Genomic DNA, 27,340 nt, shown 5'->3' on the forward strand with positions numbered 1-27,340 from the left:
TACATCAATAATGAACCAATTTCAATTTCAAAACATAAGTAGGAATCTTGGCGTATACATGGATATTACCTTGAAATTGTCTCACCATGTAACAAAAAAGTAACAAAAAGTTATTTAATGCTAAGTCCCTTTATTGCCAAAGATATGTATTGAATGAAGGAACAAGAAGCGTGTGCAAACATTTCAAAATGCACGTGTCAAAGTCAAAATATACTTTATTTGCCAAGTTTACAAACTTATGCTAAAAGCTTCCTAATCCTAGAACTTATAAGACAAGTATTTATTTGGTTATACAGGACAAAAATAGAATACAGAATCGATTTTGATTGTACATAGAAGCATATTTTATATAAACAAAGACAAAACCAAATAATTTTAAATATTAAAATGAATCGTTAAAACATTCTTCAATGCTGTAGTAAGCCTTTGGTAAGATTAATTTCTTTAGTTCTCTCCTAAACTTTTTAAGGTCTGTAACAGTCCTAATCGAAAAAGGAACATGATTAAATATTTTACGACTAATAAATATAAGAGAGTTTCTCGTAAGTGAGGAGGTGGGGATTGGAAGAGATAAGTTGCCCACTTGACGAGTATTATGACTGGTACAAGATGGTGGACTTACGGACTTATGTATGAGTGTTGCAGTTTTCAATATAAAGAGTGAGAAAACTGTTAAAATTCTTTCAGCTACAAAAAGAGGTTTACAAGAGACTCTCAGACCAACACCACACAGATACCTTAATGCTTTTTTCTGAATAGTAAAAATTATGTTAAGGAGTCCCTTGGAGCACAATCCCCAAAATGGCAACCCATAACGGATATGAGAGTCTATTAAGGCGAAATAAACTGAACGAGCAAACAACCCCCCCAACTCATGCCTGGCAACCCTGACTGCAAAACAACCAGAAGAAAGTTTAGCAGCAAGGCCCAAAACGTGGTTGTCAAACCTTAAACTCTCATCAATGAAGAGGCCGAGAAATCGACAATAATCCCTACCATGTAGTGGGCTCTGCTCATCAAACAAAAAACCCTCTACATTACACTTAAAGCCCAGAACAAAAGTCTTACCAACACTGAATACAAGCTGATTGCAGATGCACCACTTTTTAATTTTGTGAAAGTCCTCTACTATGAGAGATCTGACTACTTTTTGATCTTTGTTATGCCACAGAATTGTAGTATCATCGGCAAACTGAACCATTAGTCCATGCAGTGATAGAGAGCTTAAGTCATTAACGTATAATAAAAACAAAATAGGACCCAACACTGACCCTTGAGGTACACCACATTTAAGATGTGCTATCCCTGACGAAAATCCAGATGCAACCACCCTCTGTGTGCGGCCAGACAGGTATGACTTCAACCACCCCAAAGCCACTTCAATCCACTTCATTCCACACTTGTGTGAAATACATATTTGGAATACGATGACCACATGGGGTATCATACAAATTAAAAGACTTACGCTGGCTGAATATGTCTCAAAGAAGAGATTGAAAGAAGTCGTCCATATTCTCAAAGAGACCCTGATATAAATAAATCAAAGGAGAACAACACAAAGTCTCGGTCTCAAAAAAAATCTTTAATTTGTTAGAGTGGTGACACGTGTTTCGCTCCTAAGAGCATCATCAGACCTAAAAAATAATGTAAACAAAACCAAATAAAATTACAAAAAGACATTAAAGTAACACAAAAAAGTATACCTTAAGAAGGTTAAAAACACGCCCGACTGGGTCAAATATAGACACACACTGAACAGTAAAACATAAGTTTAAGAAACCGACGTCACAAATATATAAAAAACAATAACATAGAACTTGAATACAAGAAAAAAGTAAAAAGGAACTATCGAGATTTGAACCTACAACCTTGCAGCAAGACTGTTTCCATTCGCTGCGGTGACCGCTAGGCCACACCGTTCATGCGATTGCTTGAAAAGAAAGGAGGGGACTACAAGATGTTATTAAAAATAAGTCCCGGCTCAAAATTGAACACGTCGTTAACGCAAGTTAAAAGTTGATTTTGTTTCGATAAATAAAGATCCCACTACTAGCTTTTTTAACAAAGTTAAGAGCTATTTCGAGTCCAATAAAGCCAGCCTATGACCCCTAGAACTCCCTCACTGTTCGGCTTATCAAAAATACATAAAGAAGGTATTCCTATGAGGTCAGTGGTTTCTTTCGTCAGTTCGCCCTGCTATAGATTGTCCTCTTGGCTTAACACTACTCTCAGGACCATAACAGGATTTCAAAATGAATTTTTGATCAAAAATTTAATAGAATTTGCAAATTTTGTAAAAAATATTAATATACCCGATAATGCTATTTTGATTTCCCTAAGACGTAAAAAATCTCTTTCCCAGCATACCCGCCTCAGAATGTGAAACGTTAGTTGAAGAATTGCTTAACTACACCAACCTCCCTAAGTTAGTTATAGACAACCTCGTATGTCTCTTATCGCTGGTTTCGGAACAAAACTTTTTAAAATTTAATGGAACATTTTTTAAGCAATCAGCAGGACTCGCTATGGGCTCATGCCTTTGACCTTTCTTAAGCGAAGTATTTATGAGCCATTTAGAAAATCAAATTATGGTTATAGTAAGTTTTTTAAATTTATAATTACATACAAAAGGTATGTCGATGACATTTTTCTAGTCTGGAGAGGAAACGACGATGAGTTGGCGGGATTTTTGAATTTCGTAAATTCTCTTCATAGTAACATAATTTTTACTTTGGAAAAAGAAGTTAATAAGACTTTGCCATTTTTGGATTTACTTCTGACTAGGTACAACAATTGAATAACTTTTGAAGTGTACAGAAAACCATCCGCTACGGATAATATTATCCAATTTAATTCCCCTTTTCCTGGCCAACACAAGTTTGCTGCTCTTAACTCATTTTTCTATAGATTATTTAATTTACCTCTCTCCAATGTAGCCTTTAAAAAAAAACAATATAATACAATCTATTGCAATCAACAATAACTTCCCTCTATCAAGTTTCAAAAAACTATATTTTAAGTTTTTTAATAAGTACAAACTTTCGTACCACATTGTACATCAGGAGGAAAGGGAACCTAATAATAAAAATTTTAGATGTTTAACTTACTTTGGAGGTGTTTCCCAGGTGTTTCCCAGGGGTGTTTCCCAGGGCAAAATTCTTTAAACCTTTTAACATCTCAATCGCTTTTAAGACTTCTAATTCCGTAAAGCGAAATCTGGTTAAACCATTGGTTAAGCAAGACCCGCTTTCGAAATCAGGAGTTTATAGTTGCATTGTGCCGATTGCCCTGCGATTTATGTGGGACAGTCCGGGAGGAAAATGAAAATTTCAACAAGGGTACGAGAACATCTAGGTCTGGTGAACAAGTTTAAAGCCACCGCTACTGTCGAGACCAAGTCAGCGTTTGCCAATCATTTATTGTCAACAGGTTATAATTTTTCGTACCCCAATAATGTGGCGGTCGTTCATGACTGCCAGAAGGGCAAAAAGCTGTATCTTCTAGAGAAGCTAGAGATTACAAGAGCGAAGAAGAGTCAAGTTTTAACTTGCGTTAACGACGTGTTCAATTTTGAGCCGGGACTTATTTTTAATAACATCTTGTAGTCCCCTCCTTTCTTTTCAAGCTATCGCATGAACGGTGTGGCCTAGCGGTCAACGCAGCAAACGGTAACAGTCTTGCTGCAAGGTTGTAGGTTCAAATCTCGATGGTTCCTTTTTTCTTGTGTTCTATTTTATTGTTTTTTTTCTTATATATTTGTGACGTCGATTTTTTAAACTTATGTTTTACCGTTCAGTGTGTGTCTATATTTGACCCAGTCGGGCGTGTTTTTAACATTCTTGAGGTATACTTTTTTGTTTTATTTTAAGGTCTTTTTGTAATTTTATTTGGTTTTGTTTACATTATTTTTTAGGTCTGATGATGCTCTTAAGAGCGAAACACGTGTCACTACTCTAACAAATTAAAGAATTTTTTTGAGACCGAGCCTTTGTGTTCTCCTTTGATTCAAAGAAGATAGTTAAATCACAATGTGTTTTGCTATAGAATTTAAAAAAATAAATGTTATCCTCAAGTGCAGGGCTGTTACTCATGGAGTCATTATAAGACATCGAAATCCTCTAGACATCCCACGATATCGCAAAGACATTTTTAAACGCAGCTTTCGCTATAATATCGCAACATGTGTAAATAAACATATAGCGGAACTCTCGCCATCTATAAATGGTTTTCGAAATAATACAAGGAAAAGGCTTATCTTAAGGCCTTGTCTTAATATTGAAGTGTTAAACCCATACAACTTTATATTTTTGAATATCTATTGCGTCTAGTGAATTAAATATTAAGTAGCAATAGTTAGGTTTAGTTGTTATACAAATTTTATTGTCTATGTCTGAACTTGTATTGCATCCTAGATTTACAAATTTGTGTTACACCTATTCCTTAAGGTGACTTGAGTTTTTTTGTAGGTTAGTATTACCAGGTTGCAATAGCTCTTCTTTTTGTTTAAAAGCTGAAATTTTCCTTTTAATCCATGTGCCTATTTTCGCTGACAGTTGTATCGATATTTTCTTAAGGATAAATTTGCTTAATTACTTTGCTTTCGGCAGTCACGAAAAAAAAACATTTGCCAAAGGTGTATACATTTACTACCTGTCGAAAGCACTAAAAAAAAATCAAAATTAGTCTGTTTTTGTGCTCGTTAAGGAATGTTGTTTCCAAACCGGCCATTAAAACCGAAAACACCATCGCCTCAAAAATCTCAAACAAACATATAGATCTCAATTAGAGTCTAATTTGTAAAAGCTGTACCCTTTCAAAGGAAGACAAAATAGTTACGAATTTATATGTAAAAATAGCACCTACACACACTTATACTGTCCCTAATTAATTTTAAGTGTGGATCCAGCTGTTTCTTTTAAGTGCCCACTACTTCTTGTAGTGTTTTGATTTTTTAAAATTTAACGAACTGGGGAGACTATTTTTGGATTTATATGATTTTTACATTTGGGCTGAAAGAAGTAAATCATCTGTTAGGAAATTTTATATTTTCAAAAATACACATGTATCTCTGCAGTTGTTTGAAACGAGGATACAAAATGCAAACAAGATGCTGCAAAAGAGAAAATTAATTTGATGGTCGTAAGTGACAAAATAGATAATGATAATGATAATAAGGATGATAATTTCTATGAAAATTCTTCAAAAAAAGTCAAAAGGTATCACTTTTACCCTATTAACTTCATCTCACACAAATGACCCTTATCTTGCATTTTTATACTATAAATTGCATTTATACAACTGAAAATCGACGTTTTTTCTAAAAAAAAATAAGAAAACCGAAGCATGCCGTTGAACATTTCTATTACGGGCATTCGACAACAAACTACGGGTGCGAAAAACGATTTTTCCTACATATTTCCACTTTTGCCCTTACAATACACGCCCGAATAGATTTTGCGACAAGTGGAAATCCAATTTCCGCCTTTAGTGTCGGCAAATATGGGAAAATTTGACATTTATAGGAATCTCTGAAGTGCAAGCAGCAATAAATTTCTTTACGGAGAAAGTGCTTAAAAAAATCATAAAATATGCAGGATTGAACTAAAAAGAAAACGTCTCTAGCATGTCCACTCTTTTAGTTCATAACTTTCTAAACTGGTACGATAAATCGAGTTTTTCCATATGCAATATTTCGAAATTGTCTATAATGATAAGTTAATAATATCCACTTTTCAAGATTTTTTTTTTAACTTTTCAAACTAGTTATTGAAAATGGTCGGTTTTCATCTTAGTCATCTTTTTAAAATAATTGCCCAACAACATCAACAGTTTGCTCATAATTAAACAGTTGCTCCATTAGAATATTAGGGTAAAAGAACGAAGTTAAATGTATAGAATAAATTGAAAAATAACTAAAAGACATTAAAAATGATGTTATATGCTTAATATAAATTGAAAACCTACTTACAAAGTATGAAGACTTATTTGTAATGCCTAGAAGATATAAAAAATGATTCTAACAGCATTAAAAATAAGGTCAAATACGTAAACTGAAAAGTATAAAAGGTCGTCCTAGAATCCTGGAATGAATAAAAAATTATTTATAATCTGGAAGCCTGGATGAATAGCCTGGAATAAATTAAATAATTACCTTATCTGCCCAGAATATATTACAAATTGAGTTAAAAATTCAAAAAGATGAAATTGATTAAAAAAGGCTCGGAATAAGTTGTAAAAGTTAAAAAGTAAATGTAAAAAATATGAGACATAAAAAACATAATTTTATTCAAATCTCTGGAATATATTAAAAATTAGTGATAGAAGCCTAGAATAAATTTAAACAAATTATTTGATATCCCTGAAAAATCTTAAAATCTGAAACAAAATTAATAATTATTTCTGATGTCTCTAACACAAAAAAAAATGATATTAGATAACACAAATCTATAGAAAAGTTATACCCAATATCTGGAAGATGAAAAATGACTCCAAAAGCCTGGAGAATTTTGAAAAATTACATAAAAATCTTGAAAATAATTAAAAAATATTTCAAAACTCCAAAAATTTTAAAAAAACTGGAACAACTTGAAAATTTATATCCAATGCCAGGAAGATAAAAAATAAATCGAAAAACTTGTAATAAATTAAAAATTAATATTAACTTAATTGAATTATTATTGACTGATATTCTATAAATCAGAATTAGCGTAAATGAGAAGAATATTGAGTAAGTGCTGCAATTTAAGTATCTGAGATATACCTATGAACCAAAATTGGAACCCAGAACAAGAGATTAGATGTAGAATAGAAAAATCAAGAGCAACCTTCCTTAAACCCAAAAAATTCCCCAAAAATGAAAATCTTAACCTCAAACTAAGATCGTAGCTCTACAATGTTACGTTAAAAGCCAGCTCCATAAACAAATTGAAAGTTCTTCGAAGAGCACAAATAGATCGTGAACTTTTCGAAGTTATAAAAAATAGAAAAAGATCATACTTTAAAGCAAATTTTTGAGTTAAAGTAAAATAAAAATATTTCGAATAAGACTTAAGAGAAAACTAAACCCCTTTATTGATTCAAATGGTTTTCTAAGAGTTGGTGTAAAATTGGAAAATGCCAATATCCCGTTTGATCATAAACCTCCGTTACTTCTACCATGTTAACTATGTTATGTCATCCATATTGAAATATGAGAAACTTGGACACGTAGGTGCTCAAAATGTTCTTTCAAATTTCCGATTCAGATATTGTCCACTTAATGGTCTTAGAGACCTTAAGAAAATATCTTCAAAATGTCACATTTTATCGATTTAAAGCACAACCTGCTCAACAAATAATGGCAAACCTTCCCAAGGCAGGGTGCTAGTAGTTAGACCTTTGAGTCATGTTGGTGTAGTCTATGCAATACATCTTATGAGAGGAGAAAACACTATGAATTCCAGGGCCTTATCCTTTAAGGGAAGAATGAAGAAGGAAAGAGGGGAATAGGAAGAAAACAGCTTTCGACGGAGATAAGTGGTTCCAAAACAATGCCATTGATAGAAGCATATGAAAAATCTAAAAGACAGGAATGTAAAAAATAACTGTAACAGCCTGGAATAGATTAAGAAATTACTTCAAACATTTCAAATTCCTGCAAAATTAAAAAAAGATGGAACAAATGGTTTCATCTATCTTTCAAGTCCTATCTTAGCTACAGAAGTCAGCTCGTAAAGGTTGATACGACCATGTCTTCTAGCAGACCAATAGAATGTGGGGTACCTTAAGGTTCAGTTCTGGGCCCAATTCTGTTTCTGCTGTTTATTAATGATATGGCCCATCTTAACATTAGCGGCAAAATCTGTCTCTTTGCCGATGATACTAGCTTTACATGGAGCAATCCAGATGTTATCAATATTAAATCGTGGTGCGATTCGAATCATCTCTGCTTAAACATCTCAAAAACTACAGTCTTATCTTATGAAGGTACTATCCAACTTAGCAACACCAGCTTGGACGTTGTTGAATATGTGAAATTTTTGGGACTTGTTGACAGCTCTTTGAAGTGGGAATTACATATTGATGTTTTATCTAAAAAATTAAGTTCAGCTTGTTTTGCCATAAGATCAGTTTCCAGGGAATTAAATCTTTCATCATCAAGAACAGTGTATTATGCCCTTTTTGAGTCCCATCTTCGTTAAGCCCTTCCATTCTGGAGCACATGCTGTGCGACTCCGTTTGAGCGCATTTTTAAACTATAAAAGAGGGCGGTTCGCTATTTACTAGGACTTGATAGTTGAGCTCACTGCCAAGAAATGTTTAAAAGATTTAAAATATTAACTCTTCCATCTTTATTTATTCTTGAATCTATTTGCTTGGTTCGCAAGCATATATCAGAAATTCCTAATAGACCATCTCACAGTTATCCACTTCGAAACGCAGAGCATGATCTTTATGTGCCAATCCCAAGGTCAGAATTAATAAATAGCTCTATTCTTTACGAAGCTAAAAAAATGCACAATCATCTGCCTTTGGAAATTAAATCATTGACATATTTTCCTCGATTTCGTAATGATTTGAAATCATATTTACTGGAGAGAGCTTTATATGCAGTAGATGCTTTTTTTTTTAAACTAAATATTAATTTTTGAGTATCATGCACGCACTGGCTCATTACGAAATTTTTTTTTGATGTAGAATAGCAATATTTTGTATTGCTAAATTTCTATAAAATTTTTTATGACTTTTTAAACATTGTACTAATATTTTTGACTATTTTTGTTACTTTTTTTATTTTAACTTTCTTGTTACTATTTTTATTTACTTTCCTATTTTCTTACTTTTTTCATTTAGTATAAGAAATTTGACCAGGTACATTTATGTCTTTTGTACCCAGTTTTGTATATATTTATTTAGTACTTGTATTTTGATTTATATATTTGTATGTTTTGCTTTTTATATATAGCTTTGTCTTTAAAATTTTTAAATTTTTTTACAATAAAGCATATTTGATTAATGGGATAAGAATTTTCAATGCCTGGAAGATAAAAAAAAGTCTGAAAAAATCCTAAATGGATGCCTTAAATAAATTTCAAAGTTACACCCAATGCCTGAAAAGTAAAAAATACTCCAATAACTTTAAAAAAATATTTTAAATTCTTAGAAAACTAAAAAAGGTATAATAAATTAAAAAATTAATTAAAAGAATAAAAAATTATTCAAATTTCTGTAAAATTTAAAAAGCTTGACCAAGTTTAAAAAATATTTCAATACATTAGAAGACATTAAAAATGATAATTAAATGCTTGAAATAAATAAAGAAAGTTATACCTAATGCCTAGAAGACAAAAAATTAAGCCTAAAACAAAGTACGAAACCATGAAAAATTAGTGAAAAATCACTTACAAAGTGTGAGAAATAAAAAAAATTTGAAAACACGATAAATAGTCTAGAAGCCCAGGAAACAACCAAAATTTGTTTAAATCTTTAAAATGCATGGAAACTGACGTTAGAAACATAAAATAAAATAAAAATGATTTTGAAAATAAATTTGAACATAATTGAAAATTATTTTAAATCCCTGGAAAGTAAAAAAAATTACGACCAAACAAATAAATGCTGAAATAAATTAAAAAACTACTTCACAATTTTAAAATGAATTAAAAAATCATTCTGGAACAAATTAAATATCTATTTACTACCTGAAAGTCTTTTAATAGATTTTCCCAAAATCATGGAAAATTATATAAAATCCTTTTGGGAGATGTCGCACGTCTAAAAAAAAGTGAAAAATTTCTTTCAAAGTATGAAAAAAAAGAAATAAAAAAAATGGCAATTACCCGACAAATATAAATGATTGTTCAAAAGCGTGAAAAACATACCTGTTTTTCCAAATCTTTGAGATACATAAAAATTGACGTTATCATCCTGGAATAAATTAAAAAATGACAAAAGCTTAAAATTATTAAGCTATTATTTTAAATTCTTGGAAAACATTAATAGACATAAATACATATAGTATATAAGAATAATGATTGTTGAATTCTCTCTGATAGGCATTTTCCAAGCAAAACAACAGTGCAGAATATTGTTAATAACTTTGAAACTAAGGGTACAGTCAGTCAGTAATTAGTAAATGAAAATGCTCAGAGCAAAACAATAATGATGGCAGAGCTGGAGAAAATAATTAAAATTTTAAAATGTTGAAAGAATAAAGAAATTAGCAGCAGAACTTTTGGTGAAATTGTAGGAAAAAATCATAATATAGTATTGTGCATACTAAAAAAATGCAATTCCTTTAAATATCAAAAACATCAGGAACTAAGGGATGGCGAAGAAATCTGAAGAACAGATTTCTGTTTTGAAGTTTTAGAAAGGGCGAATAACCATAGGGATTTTTTACGAAATATTTGTTTTACGGATGAATGCATCTTTACTTTAAGTAATGAGACAAATGTTCGTTACTAGAGTAAAGAAAACGAACACAGATATGTTCTTAAAAAAATACACTACCCTCAAAAGGTAAAAGTTTGGGCGGGTATTTTTGGTCATAAATTATTGGACTTTTTTGTGAAAAATATTAGGGAGGATACGCATTTTTAGAACTTTTACAAAATCAAATTGGACCATCATTGGAAGAAGTTGCATCCAAAACTGAGATTTGGTTTCAAATGGATGGCTGTCCTTCACACAATTCACAGCAAGTCAGGGAATATCTTCAAAACGTATTTAATGGAAGCGTAATTGGACTAAGTTACACTAATAATTAACCAGCTAGGTCTCCGGACCTTTCACTAAACGACTTTTTCCCATGGGGTCATATTAAAAGTGTTATTTATAAAGATTTACTTTATCAAAATTTAGAAGAGTTAAAAATGGCAACTTTAAAGGCATATAATCAAGTAAATGCATATCAGCTTAATAATTTAAGAACCCAATTTTACAAGCGACTAGTAAATGGTTTTGCAGTAAATGGAGGATGATTTGAGCATTAAATTTGATTAAGAAAAATTAATGTCTTAGTTTAAAAAAATATTTAGTATTTATTTTTATTACTTTTTTGTTTGTTTGTTTTGCTTTCTTGTTGCTGTCTGTAAGGAAATACATTTATTTATAAAATCTCTTAATGGTGGCTTATCTTACTCGTGCCTTTAAAAAAGTGTAATCAGTCAGTTATTCTGTAGTATATACAGGGAAGCCAATATTTAAAAGTACCATGGTTTATATGGGATTTCCTATGACCAGCTTGGCGATGCACCACCCTGTATAGTAATATTGTATAAGATAGTTTGGGTATTTTTCTGTTTTTTTTTGCTATGAAGAATGTAAATTAATAAAGTTTATTTTTGCAACCTTTGTACACAGATATCCTTGTATCTAGGTGTCATTTTTCTGTGTTACCATTATTCATGTAATGTTATTTTGCCCTAATGAATTTGAGTTTGTGTTTGAGTTTTAGGGGATTATTTATAAACTTTTAACTCACACAAAACTCACCAGTTGAGAGTGTAGGTCTCTAACTAAACTTGAGTATAGTAAAACCCTATCACTATCTCGATCTTCTGGAAAAACATGCTTTTTGCAATCTTTCTCCCCAAAATCTCCAGACTGAAAGAAAGATATAAGACAGAAAATTGATTTTATACAATATATACGACATCAAAAAGACCAATAAAATACTCCTAAATGGCGCAATTACATTAAAAAAAACCAAACAACTTCAATAACCCAAATGATTCAAGAGAAAAGTTTCCAGTAAACCCCGTCACTGGAAGACCTTTTTCTTTCAATTTCGTTAAACTGCAAGATTCACGCACCGACCCGTCTCGAAATAGAGGCCAATTTTCTTTTAGTAAATCGTCGAGCAAGTCGCACAAATTTTCAGTTATGTACCGTTTTTCCGTCTCCCTCCTACTACCCCGGAGTTAAACGACGCGACTTGTCTTTGCTCATCATGACGAAACCCGCCCGCATTAACTTTATCTTTCCTTTTAAGCGAAAACCTTGGGAAGGGAGGGTATAAGCAACGTTGGCTTTCGTTTACAAAAAGAAAATTCAACCGATTTTCCACCATAATTTCCGAAAGATAAATTTTGTTGTCGTTTGAAAAGTAGAACGCGGTTATAATGTAACCAAGCAATAGAAAACGTGGAAAGCCTCGCTGGTTTCTCACTGAAGCGAATCAATTATTTGTTACAGCCGAAGCAATACACACTTTTATTACTTTATTTATAACCATTTATATGCGTTTTGCTATTGCAATAGTGTATAAGAGATCTGTCGAGGATCCATTAGGTTAGATCTGCAGGCAGGCGTAAGCTCTTGTTAATATCTTAATGCGATGTGGGTCTTTGGCACTTAAAGTGTCTTAAAACGTTTATGGTCATACGATATACAGGATGTCAATTTAAAAACTTTCAATGCAATTATCTCTGAAACTAAAAAACTTGGTAAAAACGTTATACAGGTTGGGGGAAATACAACCACCTTATTTTGACTATAGGGTGAGCCACTCCTTAGGCAGTAATAATCTTAGAGTAATAATCACCTGCATACAAATTTTGCCTACATTTTATACAGGGTCAAAGAAAGGTATAAGTTAAGTAAAATAAACTCTATTTGCATGAAGTGTTATTTTATTTAATTAAATGCTCACAATGTGTTCCGTTTTGGACTAAACAAACATAATATGATTTATTAAACTCATTTTAATATTCTGAAAGCCTTCCCTTGGAATAGACGCACACTTTGTAATAAATCCATTGCCAAAGATAATCAAGTACTCTACGCTGAACTGATTTTCTTGTTTGCTACTGATCAATATCTAATTTATCTAAGTCAAGTTGTTATTGTATGTTGAAATGCAGGTTTTAGGTCGTACCAGAAATTAGATATTTGGACATGGTTTTAAAAAATATGTTACATCGTTTATCGTCTTGTGGCTTTTTACCGACTCACCCAAGTAGTTCACTGGCGGAAAGAATTGAAATAATTTATATTTATGGTTCTCAAAATCGTTAAGTTTTAGAAACTGCTGCATTATTTAACAAAAGAAATCCTGGAAAAAATGTAAGTCATACTTAGGTGAGGCAGCTAATTCTCAAATTTGAAGAAACAGGATCGGTGGAAAACAAAAAAAAAGAGTTCAGCGTAGAGTACTTGAAGAAACGGCACTAGTAGAAGTATAAGGTCATTTTGCTATAAATCCTACATTGTCTCTACACCAACCTTCAGCGGTAACAGGAGTTTGTCGTGAATCTAGACGTCAGATACTTAAATTAGGTCATTTTTATCCGAGTTATTATTCCCGAGTTAAAAAATATTTGTTTTAGCAATTCTGCAAATAAACACAACTATAGATGCTAAATAGATGAAAATCCGCATGTTTTTAGGGAAGAACACAAACACAGTATCCGGACAAAATCAATGTTTGGGCGAAAATATTGAATGATACTATTGTCAGGCGTCTATTTATTAATGGTAACCTTAATGCCGAAACTTGAAAATGTTAAAAACCACCATACAACCTAAAATTGTTAAAGAAATAGTAAATCAGTTGGATATTCATGGGGGTAGGAACCTAAACGAAGGTAAATTACATTTTCAACTAGATGGAGCGCCATCCACTATGTTTTTCCTGTGAGGCAATTTTAAATGATGCGCTTCCAGATCAGTGCATTGGAAGAAGAGGTCCAATGGAATGGCCGGCGAGATCACCAGCTCTAACACCCTCGACTTTTTTCTTTGGGGTCGCTTAAAAACTATTGTGTTTAAAACGGAAAGAGCTTCACTCGATGATCTTCAGCAAATGTGCATCTATTCCAAGAGAAGTATTTCAAAATGTAAGAAATGACATTATACTTTTGTTATAGCCCAAAATGGAATGCATTTTAAGCATCTAATTAAATAAAATAGCACTTCATAAAAACAGAGTTTATTTTATTTTACTTATACCTTTCTTTGACCCTGTATACAATTTAGGAAAAATTATTGTGCAGGTACTAATACTACTCCAAAAGATGTGGTGGTGCCATTTAAAATTTTGAGAATGGGGTACATCGGGCTCAAGGGGTAACTCACCCTATAACCAAAATATGGTGGTTGTAGTTCCCCTACCTGTATAACATTTGTACCAAATTGCCTAACTTTTTAAGTTTTAGCGATATTTGCATTGAAAGTTCTCAAATTGACACCCTGTATATATAAACATATAGTGTGTTCTAAAAAAGTCTTAAAATACAGGAAGAATATTTTTATTGCGAGAACAAACAGATTTTTAGATTGGGTCGATTTTCTTTTAACTGGCTCCCAGTTAACTAAAACGAAATCGACTCCGGGGAGGGGTACGTGTGGTACATTACCGGGACGAGGTAATAAAAAATAAATTTGCATCAAGAAACGGAAACGTCCGGATAAGTTTTACGTCCCTGTTTTTGTTCTGCTACATTAAACCGTGATGTTTTTCGGCGTTTATCAGGAGCGGAGCGAGCTCGATCTTGGGGCTCCCTTTTAGAGTTTCCCTCCTTTTTGGGTCTGGAGGCAATTTCCAAAAGTCAAGGTTTAAGGTCCTTCAAGTGCTTGTTTTTTTTTTATTTTTCCTAAAGCGAAAATGGCAAAAACTTTCTGAAGAGATTGAAACTCTACCACTACGTTAAATTGAAAAGTGAATTATGTCCTTATCAGGATTATCAGTTGTCGTCGTGACTATAAATTACTGCATAAATTGGAATTATCTGTTGGTTCTAGACGGTTTTAGCACAAAGAGCGTTAAAGGAGTTTAAAAAAAAATTCAATCTCTTACTGTATTAATAAACCAACCTATAGCTTGCAATATTTTCAACTTAATACTGTCAACAGAACAAATCCCTGAAATTTGGAAGACTGCTAAAATAATACCTATTTTAAAAGCTGGGGACTCTGATCAAATCGTAAACTACAGGCCAATCTCATTACTCTGTAACTTCTCAAAAATTTTCGAAATTATCCTGAATCGGTCGCTATTTAGTCACGCAAAAGAACTCATCTTATCCTGTCTGTCTAGCCACATCTGTGAATCACTTGATGTTAATACTCAAGTCGATGTTATTTATACCGACTTCCAAAAAGCCTTTGATCGGATAGACCACTATATTTTGCTGCATTAATTAACTCAGTATGGTTTTTCAGGGAGATTATTTAATTTATTTCATTCCTACTTGATTGGTAGATCTCAATATGTCGAATATGAGGGCTTTAAATCGAAACTTTTTAACGTAACGTCGGGTGTGCCACAGGGCTCGAACCTGGGTCCGCTCCTGTTTAGTTTTTTTATAAATGACTTGATTGAGTCACTCACTTGTCATAGGCTGGCTTTTGCCGATGATTTGAAGCTATATTTAAATGTATATGGTTTGGAGGATTGTGTTTTTCTTCAGAACTGTCTAAATACATTGGAGGTATGGTGCGCTGTTAACAGGTTAGGCTTGAATGCGGCTAAGTGTAGTGTGGTCATTTACTCTAAATCAAAAACACCCTTAAATTTTAATTACTTTATTAATGATACTATTTTGAGTAGATTAGAGCAAATTACTGATCTTGGTATAACCTTTGACTCTGAATTTACATTCGTTCCACACTTCAATAACATAGTCAAGTCAGCCCTGAGAAGGCTTGGGTTCATAATTAGAAGTTCTCAGAGTTTTACGTTGGAGCCTACATTAAAACTGCTTTTCTGTTGCTTTGTGAGATCAAAACTGGAGTTTGGCTGCATTATATGGAACCCGCTCTATCAGAATCATGTTGGTCTCCTTGAATCTGTTCAGCATAGATTTGCTAAGTTTTTGGCCTTCAGGCAGGATGGCATATATCCGGTAAGAAGGTTTGATCATCGACAACTATTGGAACGCTTCAATCTACATCCATTACATCTCAGAAGAATGATCTTCTCTGTAAAATTCCTGCATGGGTTACTGAATGGATTCATTGATAGTCCTGTACTTCTTTCTGGTGTACGTTTCATGGTGCCTAGGCTTAATGCTAGACATCCCCTAACATTCTTTCTGCCAAGGCCTCATACTAACATCCTGTTGAAATCGCCACTATATACAATATGCGCTATATTTAATCGGATCTGTCACATGTGCGATATAAATTTCTCTCCGGTTCATGTGATTATCGATATCTTGGTGGATCATTACTCTTGGGATTAGGGCCCATGTGTTTAAGTTATAGTTAGTAGGTATATTGCAGTTAAATTAATTTAATTTTGTTGAATATGTGATTATCTTGTTAAACTTTTATAATTGGGTTTTTATATCATATTAATAGTTATTTGTTCTAATTTTTTGGATAACTTTTGAGAATGTGACTTTACTTTACTCTTTTTCTTTTCATTTCATTCTTTTCGGTTTGTTTGTGTGTGTTTTTTTTAACTATATTTTACATTGTTTTGCAACTGTTTCCTGTTATTGGACAAGTTGCCTGTTGGAAATAAAGGCTTATTATTATTATTATTATTATTAATATATTTTCTAACGTTTTTAGATTTGCAATTGTAGTTTTGTTTTCATCCCATACATCTTAATACCCAATGAAAAAAAATCTGCAAGAATGGAATAAGCCCGCGTATTTTTCATGAAAATGAAAACAGTATTATGCAGTCGCGATCTTCATAATTCTCTCCGAATTCGAGTTCTTCGTTGCTGTGTTTAGTATTGTGTATTATGGTATAGAGGCATGGACACTAACTGACGCTATGTGCAAAAAGTTGGAAGCTTTCGAAATGTGCTATCGTAGAATGCTCAGAATATCTTGGATGGACAGAATACGTAATACAGACATTCTACTTAGAATTGAGGAAGACCTTTAGAAGAAATTTTATTCAATATTAAAATATGTAAACTTTATTTTTGAGTATTTTTACCACATTTTGATAAACGAATAATATGAACTTTTTAAGCTTATAATAGGACAAAATCAAAGGCAAAAGAGGCTCAGGTGGTAGGCGTACTTCATGTCTCAAAAATCTCAGGCAATGGTTTATTGCTAGTACAACGTTGCTTTCAAAAAAGCAGTATATAAGGTGCACATGGCGCTGATGATAGCCAATGCTCGAAGAAAACATGGTACTTGATGAAAAAGCACCTTAAACGAACGTGAAAATTTCTTTAATCTCATATTAGTGAGAAGGTATGTTGAAATGTTTAATCTTTGGAATTTACTTTTCCATTATTAAAGCTAAAATGGGAAATATGTATTAATTGTGTTTTAACAAATTTTTGCAATAAATCAGAAAACACTTAATATCTTTGAAAATTAGTATAGGACATTGTCCATAAAATATGTCAGGAATATTCTAAAGACTCCAAAAATGGATTAAAATACAGATATTGCTACATAACACACCCTCTATAATTTTTTTTGTAAAAAAAATAGGAAAGTACAATTACCTATCGACCTGTCTGAGCGTTTTTTCGAGAATATACCCTTTATTTATTATGGAATTTATTCCATTTGGCTGATACACACTATATAATTTAGTATATGGTAGTATGATTTTAAAAATTTGTTCATATCAGTATAGGGATCCATATATTATGTTACGCCATGCGACTACCAGCGAAGCCGGATCACAGTTCCGAAAATTGGTATCTCGCGCTCTTAAAATTGTTATATGCAGCAGTTTTTGTATATTTGTAAATTAAGCTTAATATAGTTTTTAGAATTGATTGTACCTGTGTTACGGAAAAACATCGTTTCTATTTTTTTTGTTACACCAAAACTGGCGCAGTCGGTAGGATTATTCTAAGAAGAACATAAGGCTGTTCCCTTTTGAATTTATTCGATTAACTGGAATCCGAAGAATTTACGTGAACGGAAAGACCGACTCTAGCTCTGCATTCGCGCTGAAGATACTTTACGTCTTCAACACGCACCTATAGCCTTGCGGAATTTGGCGTGCATTGAAGCTGACGTTAAGCTATGAAGTACCCTTAGTCTGTGGATCACTTGAATTTGGGACACTACAAGAAGCCCTAGCCTAATCGGAATTTGCAGCGTTCTTGAAGACAACTCCGGTAGCACCCTTAGCTTGTGTACCATAGAAATCTGGAAGAAGTATCAGCATCCCGAAGGTGTACGGCCACCCTTAGGAAAACGGCGTGCGAGGCGGCAATTATTCTCAAAGGACACCAGAGCTGTATTGCAGGGTGAGTGATTGTACGATTTTAATTTTCCTTTAATTCTGTTGTTTCATTTTTATCTAATTTTTTCTCATTATTTTTTTTAAATGCAAATTTATTTGTCATTTCTTTTTAATATGACCGAGACATCAACCTCAAATTCGCTTAATTAATAGTTTTGACGGCAATCGTTCCAAATTGCATAATTTTATTCACTCAATTGATTTTGTTTTGTCAAAATTTGATCAAAATGAAACTGATATTTTTCCTTTTCTTGTAAAAAGCTGTTTGGAAGGTTTAGAATTTATTGGGTCAAAGGAATTTAACTTTTGGGTTAGTATTAAAATTGCACTCTTGGAGAAATACGATGAAATTTTGGATATTCATTGCTTGAATTTTGAATTATGCTATTTTAAGCAAAATGTTAACGAGCAACCCCATGGCCATCTTCTCAGGAGGGAGGTGTTAGGTCATGCGACCACCAGCGAAGCCGGATCACAGTTCCGAAAATCGGTATCTCGCGCTCTTAAAATTGTTATATGCAGCAGTTTTGGTATATTTGTAAATTAAGCTTAATATAGTTTTTAGAATTGATTGTACCGCCGCAGAGTAAAGTTTCGTTTGTTTTTCATGTTTGATTTTTTTTTTAAATAAAATTATATTTTCTACGGAAAAACATCGTTTCCATTTTTTTTGTTACATCAAAACTTATATTAGTCCCGAGGGAAACATTTTTTCTAGGCGGTCCTGGGTATGCTAAGTGATTATTTGTCTGTTTAAAAGACAATTCAGGTAAGTACTTACATTATTGTAACCATAGGAAAATTTATGGAACATGATGTACATACCTGCAACAAAAAAAAGTAACATAAGAATACAATATTACATATCAAGGGTCGAAAGTGTTAATTTCTATTAGTATCTTTCTTTACAATAATTTCTATTTATCTGCATAAGAACCAACCACTTTCGCGCCTCCTAAGAGGTAGCGAAATCCTACACTTTCAAGCCAGATGTTATGACAGATTATGTTTAATATCAATCAACATTCTTAATGTGTGAACCATGAGAAATAAGTGAAGAAACTGTCATTACCGATAGAAATTCCATCGGGCACTCGTACAAGGCAAAAGCCCGGCAATTTCATCTGCCTTGTCCGCTAAGGAAAAAAAAATCGAAAAAATACCGTAACAATTTCTTCTGTACCGTAAACTACGGCTACGAGATCCCTATTTGGGCTCGCTGTACTTTTACGAACGAATACTTCTATATACTTTCGTGTGGTGCATTCGCTAGAATATGCCTCTTATAGAGGCCACGGATATTCTATGATTATTATTTGTTAATATACCGGGTATCCATGAAAAATAATTAGTTTTCTTACAGGGTGTTTAGAAGTTGGTCATTTTGTGACCTTTTAGTCTGATATGTGACAGATTATCTTACTGAAATGATGGTTTTTGTATATAACTACGCACAAAAAACACAATTTCTAGAAGATTTAGGCAGTAAAATAAAAATTAAACATGGATATATCCCATTATGTATTTTATCCAGTTTTGGTCCTATACCCGCCTCTCAGTCAGATATTCTTATTTTAATAATATTTAACTATAACAATGGTAATAATTACCATAACAAATCAAAACAGTGATGTCATATTTTTATCATTATCTATGGTTTGTCATGAAAGTCGGACAGAAGGAAACAGCTCACAATTAAAAAATATAGTCGTGTTATACAAATATCGTCGTCTTGTACAAATATCGTCTTAATATAACTCACTCGTCTTTTACACTTACACCCTTTTACATCTTGCACATACCGTCATTGTCATTATAATAATTCGTGAGTGGTCCCCCGCCCCCGTCTTTTACTCAACAAGTTGAGGGCGCTAGTTGTTACAGCGTTGTCACTTTTAATTGAAATTATCGATAAAATATTAAAAGTACTATAAATTAATTAAAATTACACCTACAGTGATATTATAATAATTCACATTTACAGAATTCACAATCTAGCAATAATCAAGTGTTTAAAATTGTAAACTCTAAATCCAATCTCAATGGAGATATCTTTACTATTAGTTAAGATATCCCTTGCTAATGAGGTCAGCACATAAGAATCATTCTAATCATTCTACAGTTGTGAGCATCATAAACAAAGTGTAAGAACTAGTGATTATCTAGCAAAATTCACCAACACTATTTTTATTGGCTTAAACGTTTACAAGATATAACCATTTTTATTTTGGTTCACGTCAGCAGGCCCTTAGGGCGTCAATTTCCAGGTTTTTTTATTTACAGTTATTACCATCATAAGTAAAGTTGAAGAACTAGTAATTATCTAACAGTATCTCCCAAAATGATTTTTATTGCAGTCGCCATTTATCAGCTATAACAATTTTAATATTGTCCAGGTTTTTGCTTGACAGTAGTACAATATCTTAATTAAAATTATTATAATGAATAATTCTTGCAACAGTCAACTCAAATTCCTTTGCGTAAGTAACTTTTACAATATTCAACTGAGAGTAGAATGCAACATTCCAGGTTCATGTCTCGTTTACAGCAATAATGTTTTGTGAATCTGCAGAATTATCATTTGACCATTGTATTATCCGATTATCATTGATGTAAATGAGGATTGTGTGGCTACTACAGATCCTTGAACTATGCCATTAGAAATTACTTGTTTATCTAATGATCTGCTGAGAGATTTAATGAGGCCTCACAGATACAATCTCAGCACCATGGAATCCATAGAACACTTTTGACAGATCAGAAAACATAACTGCAGAAATGAGATAACATCTGAAATACTTTTTTGATCTTAAAAGCCAAACTTATTTTTGTTTACCAGATTAGATTTAGTAAATAACTCATTGCTGTGTATATTTGCTAATGCCGCAGAACCAAAACTTTGGTTAGAGGTAAAACTGTCTGTGTCAATGAATAATTAGCAGATTTGTCAATAAAAATTTAAGAACACGTGATTTCTAGTCTGCACTAGACTTCTGTTTGTCACCAATTTTTAGAAAAATTCTTCATTAACTTGAGCTGGAATACAATTATCTTTATTTGATTAGTCATGAAGTGCTCTAAAATGCTCATAATACATACTAAAGTTCTAGACCTAATCTCTGTCTGTTTTATATCTAGAACGATAGAGTATATTGAAGAGTAGAGTATATTGAATAGATCTTGCGTCTTACATTGCTATTAGAAAAGACCAGGTTTTAACGCTGTGAAATGCTTTCTGGTAGTCCACAAACACCAGATGTGGAGGTGTGTTGTATTCTGTTGTTTTTTCAGAACTATTGCAAAAACCATAGATCACTACATCGTCAATGAATCTTATATGTCTACATACCTTGAGAAAATTTACGACTAATACATTTTTTCGTAAATTTTCATTTTCAAAATACATTTTGTGTATAAAAAATGTATAGGCAAGTTATAAGAAGGGCTAAGGAAGAACTTTTAGAAGATAGCATATTTAAGAGATAGCATACAATAATTCCAATGAAAATTGGAGTATTATTAGTGAACTCAAAAGTTACTCAATGGAAACTAAACAATATCCAATGTGCAATAGATGCAAATGTATTTAACCAGTTTTCTTGTGCAATAGCAGAGAAGCTGACACATAATCTAAACCGCTAACTAGATCCTCTGTATCGATTGTCTATTAAGATATTTCAAAGTCTGCTAGATCAAGCTCTCTAGTCTCTTGAAGTTGAAATAAATGTTTATTTTGAAACAACTACTCGTTATAGACTCATTTCACTTTTACCATATCTATCTGGGATCATTGAAATTTTGGTTAAGCAAAAAGTGATGGCCTTCTTCACTAAAGGATTCACTTTCGGTAGGGCTTAAGCATGAATGACATAATCTCTGTCTTTCTAAAAGGCTTAATCTTGAATATTGGTGACGCAGCGGTAGCGAGATGAAGTAGTCTTTTATGATTTCTCCAAAGCATTTAATATCGAGAATTACAGAGTATTACTCGGTAAGCTCTTTTGCGCTCTTGCTCGTTTCAGAAGAGACAGAAGAGAAATTATCAAGTCAATGAATGACTTATCTGCTGTAAACCCAATAAATCATGGAGTTCCTCAGGGTTCTGCGCTTAGCCCTATTTTATTCCTTCTCTATATTAATGACTTTGCATCTCTTGATAGAGGGGTCGTTTCATAATTTTTGACAACACAATTCTATATTTTTATAAAAACCATCAATTTCCATAAACAACGATTTATAGAAATTGTAGCGGGGTAGTTAGGTAGAGTTAAGTAATAGTATGATTCTAAACTCCTATCTCCAAACATTAATAAAACTAAATTATTGGCAATTACATTTTTTGCACAGATCCGATAAATATACAGGATAAAGAACTGGAAGTAAACAACAATTTTTTGGCACTTTAATAGATGATAGGCTGAAATTTAGCATTGGCTAGTGGCAGTTATGTTGTTAGGATTGTCGCAGATCAACTTGGATGTGAAGCTGCCAAATCAGTGTATCATTCTTTTATTGAAAGCCACTTGCGCTATGGATTTGCTTTTTAGGGCTGTTGCAGCCAATATATTGCTGGAATATTCCCGATAGTGCCCATAATGCCCATCCCCTTCATCTCAAAAATATTACGTTTTAACGGGATTTGAGCAGAACTAAGGGAATGAGGGCACTTTAAAAATTCGAAAAAAATTAATGTTTGACGATTTTTCGAGCCCAAAAATGGGCGGGAGGTATCAAACTTTAAAGTTTGGGTTTTTTAATGTTTCGAGTACCTCTGGCCATTTGGATTTTTTAATTAAAAGATACAGATGCTATGCTGTTTGTTTATATTAGAAACGACGTGCTTAATTTATAAAAAGTAATAGCATCTTCCTAGCGATAAATCTAGAAAACTAAATTCAATATCCATTAAAAAGAGTGAGTTGACTAGGAACTCTCTTATTTACTTAAGTATTAAGATTTTTAACCATCTTCCAATTAGCATAATATAAAGTATGCATAAGCTTTGATTTGTTTACAAAGTGAAGCATTTTACAGTCTTAATGAATATTTTGATCATGATTGGGAATAAATTGTGTGTACAAGCTTTTCCATTTGGATTATTTATTTTCTTTTCAACTTTTGATTTTGTTTCTAGTAATAACTTTAATTACTGTGATAATTTTATTATATATATTTAAGATGTTTGCCTTTTTTTATCGAAAAGCATTTTGCTGGTTTTACTACCTTCTCCTTTTTTTATTTTATTTATTTATTCCTATTTGTACTGTTCAATCACTCGTTAGTTACTCTTTAAGTGCTTAAATTTACATCATTATATAGCCTTAACCTTCCCACACAAAACGGTGAAAAACAGAAAATAAAATTCGCCGTAGAACAAAAGTTATTAGCGTTTATGTGACGCAGGGTCCAAAAATCGGTCAATTCTTCACGAGCACATAAGAGCTCTTATGTGCTCGCGACACTGTTTGAAAGCCTAATCTTTTAGGATTAAAATGAGGTATTAATCATGTCGCTAGGTATTATACAGGGTAAGCTGTGTTAACAAATGTGAACCCCTTTTTGAGCTTTTTTTTGGCTGATTTTTTCTATTTTTCTTAATAACTCTTTAATGGCAGCACCTAGAGATTTCAAACTTTCAGCGTCTTAAGAACTTTTCAAGAGCTATTTTTTGACATAGTCTATAACCTTCTACGTAGAGTAGTTTTTGCTATACACCTATTTTTAACTTTGACGCTTAATACCAGCATACCTATGATACCTACGAAAACCATTTTTTTTCCGAAACCACCGATCACTATCTGGCTATAATCCACCAAAAACCGTTTTTCTTTAAATGTTACCGTTTCTTTGCAACGCGCTGTTATTTAAGAAAAACCCCAAAAAATAAGCCGGTCCAATCAACCAGTCATACCCTGGAGACACAGGGAGCCAGCTCATGGTACACTAAAGATGGCGGTCCAGCACCCAATGTAAAAGCATACGGACGACGCGACATCACTATCGAGTCGCAAAGAACTGAACTTTTTATTCACTACATTTTGGCACCTTATATTTTAAATTTCACTGCTGCGTTGCCAAGTTAAGGTTATTTAAATATTCTAAATTACGTATTATTAGACATTATTATTGTAAGTGTTTTAATTAGGTTAAAGCTAAGATTATTTATCCAAACATGTCTTTTTAGGTTAATATTATTGTTATTAAACTTTTTCATAGACGTTACAATTTTGACTAAATAAGTGATTTTAATAATGGTTTTTACAAAAGCATACTTAATATTTATTTTATTAACACGTTTAGTTTATGAGGTTAAAAAGTATTCTTCATTGTTCTCAAAACAAAAATGAAGTCTATTCTCAAGTTCTTCCCGAACATTTTAAAATACCACACCAGGAAGAGCCCTACATGCCCCTGTAATTCTCCTTTTTAAACCTTCGATATCAGGCTGAGTTTTATAAACAACTTTTATGTATGCCCCCATAAAAATCTAACGGCGTTAAGTCTGATGACCTAGCAGGCCATTCTATCGATGCCCTTTTACCAATCCATTGGTTAGGGAATCTGTTATTCAACCACTCTCGCACTGGCCGAAAATAATGCGGCGAAGCTCCATCTTATTTCAAGTATTACTACCAACTTGATTTTCCAGTTCAGTTATTATTAAAAGATTAATTAGAACTTCAAGTAGGTGTAAGTAGAGCTTGCCAGTTAAGTTTTCTTCAATACACAACGTCCTATAACAGCATTTTCGAGAATCCCGGCCCAAACATTAATTTTTTGTGGTCACTGTGTAGCACTCTCTCTAAAAATGTGGAGATTATCGTCACTCCAGTATCGACAATTCTATTTAGGAAAAAATTACATTCATCGCTGAAGCAAATATTGGTTATCAAATTTTCACGAGTGTTTATTAAGTTGGACATTATTTCGCAAAACTGTACAGTTTCATGTGATATTCCAGTTAGAAGTAATTCTGTATGAAGAAAATTGGTGAGTTCTGCAACGAGTGTTCCCAAAATCCCTACTTGAGCATTTTCATTTAAAACACGCCGATTGGCCCTTTTTTGTTTCCAACTCAATCCGTTTCAGTCAATTTTGCTACTCCAAAATGTAAATTCGGATTTCTGTTATTAAAAACTTCTGCCGTTCTTCTTGCGCATCTTCCTTGCTCGCCATAAACAAGAATCATTTCAATTCTTTGCCTAAACGTGTATATCATAGTTACTAATAATAACAAACAAATTATCGCAATAAGTTTCAACTGACTAATTCCACTGCAAACGAAAAAAAATAAAAAAAGAAAAATAAATAAATGTTTCTCTTTCATGACCAAAAGAATTAATTTATCGGATTGAAACATTTTCAGTGATCAATGCAGCGTTCTCTTTATGGCCATGTCGAAAAACAGTAAGTCAATAGGTTAGTAAAATGATGTATTGATTTATTAAAACAATTTACTAACCTAAAAAATCATGTTCTAATATAAATCTTAGCTTTACCGTAATTAAATCACTTACAGGAATAATGTCTAATAATAAGTAATTTACAATGTTACAAACTCTAACTTGGCAACGCAGCACTCAAATTTAAAAACTAAGGTGCCAAAATGTAGAGAATAAAAAGTTCTTTCAAATGAGGTACTCCCACTCAACCCCTATTGCCATTTAAGATTTTCAAGAGGGATGTTCTGGGAGGTAGGAGCTTGAAAAAGGCAAGGTGATTTCTACATAAAAATAGTTTTCCCCCTCGATAATAATACAATTGACGGGTTCTAGCGATTTTATAAAATTCCCGTTTCGAAATAATAGGGGTGGGAAGTTTGCAAATTGACATCTGGTATAGGTGTGATAGCAGACTTATTAGTGTACAGTTTTCTTGTATCTTTTTTGTTCTTATATTTTCTATAAGTTTTGTCAACCCATATTTAGCACTTTCGCTGTTAAACTGCGTATTTAATTTCTGATGGTGTATTCCCGGCAGGTCCTCTGAGCCTACATTTGTAATGCATTTAAGTGGTCCTTTAGAGCTTCGTATAGTTTTTTCCCTTCTAATTTCTTGTCTGTCTGCGATTGGGATTCCTTGTTTATTTTTTCTGTTTTCCTCACTCTTGGTTCGATCTTAAAACTTTCACGCCTTTATTTTTCTCTATAGTTGCCAGGATTTTGTTTCTTTTGTTTTTTCTCAGGTCTTTCCTTATTTTCTTTTTTTGTTGTCTTATTCTAGAGAATCTCTGTCAGACTCCCTTATTTTCCTTGTTAGTTCTATCGTCATAGTTTTTAATATAGTATTTAATCTGTCTCATCTTATCTTACTGCATGTGTTTTTGTGACATAAATCATTTATTTAAGCAGTATGCATTTTAGACTCATAACTTACACAAAATGATGCATGTCAAAAATCAAATTTTAAACCACTTAAACTGCAAAGTTTCAACAATTTTAAACAAGAAAACTTTATCGTCTCTTGACTTCTCTCTTTTGCGTCCTCATCAAAAACTAAAACCATATAATATACTCCCGGCCAAAAGAATCCAACTCCACTTTATCCGGATTTCTAACCCATCGAGCAAATTTCGGTAAAAGTTCCCGAGAAAATAATTTAAGCGGAGGTTAAACTCCCCCGGCCGCGGCCCGATAGCGCGGAAAATCTTATTTATTTTGCATGAATAAGATTTTACCGCGGAAAATACTTCTGGGAGACACCGGGAAGGAATGGAGTCGGGAGATGGGGGTCGAAAACTCTCCCCATCTCACCGGTCCGAGAGTCCGGGGTTTGAAGGGAAAAATATTACCGTCCTCCGGAGACCTTTTCTCTTTTATAACGAATGAAAAGGCCGAAGATGTGTGAAGGAAATCCCGGGGTTTTGAATGAGATAAGAATATACGTTTGTTAGGGGCTGATTTTCTATAAATATATAGATATGGCGGCCTTTTTAGAAATAATTTAGGACCGTCTGTCTGAGAATCGTCTGGTAAATTCGATCATTTTTTGGGGTTTCGATAAGCTGGATTCTTGGGTTTTTTCTTCTGTTTCATTATGTTCATTTTTTTTTAGTAATAAGTCGATACACTTCTATAAAGGGTGTCATGATGGAAAAAAATTCGGGAGGTGATAGATAATACTAATATAAAAGTTTAGCATCAAAGTATTCGAAAAAGCATTTAAATAAAGAATTATTAT

The 27,340-nt window shown here is 32.8% G+C and overlaps 1 protein-coding gene and 1 long non-coding RNA gene across 3 annotated transcripts in view; one reads left to right on the forward strand and one right to left on the reverse strand.

The window, feature by feature from the left end:
- Nucleotides 1-27,340, reverse strand: part of LOC126739372 (caskin-1) — a 576,780-nt gene that overhangs the window by 427,340 nt on the left and 122,100 nt on the right. The window lies entirely within an intron of this gene.
- On the forward strand, nucleotides 18,326-18,768 carry LOC126739373 (uncharacterized). Its single transcript, XR_007661611.1, has 2 exons — nucleotides 18,326-18,470; nucleotides 18,555-18,768. It is a non-coding gene; the product is annotated as an uncharacterized LOC126739373 (long non-coding RNA).

This window comes from Anthonomus grandis, chromosome 8 (assembly GCF_022605725.1).
Source record: "Anthonomus grandis grandis chromosome 8, icAntGran1.3, whole genome shotgun sequence".
Classification (NCBI taxonomy): Eukaryota; Metazoa; Arthropoda; class Insecta; order Coleoptera; family Curculionidae; genus Anthonomus; species Anthonomus grandis.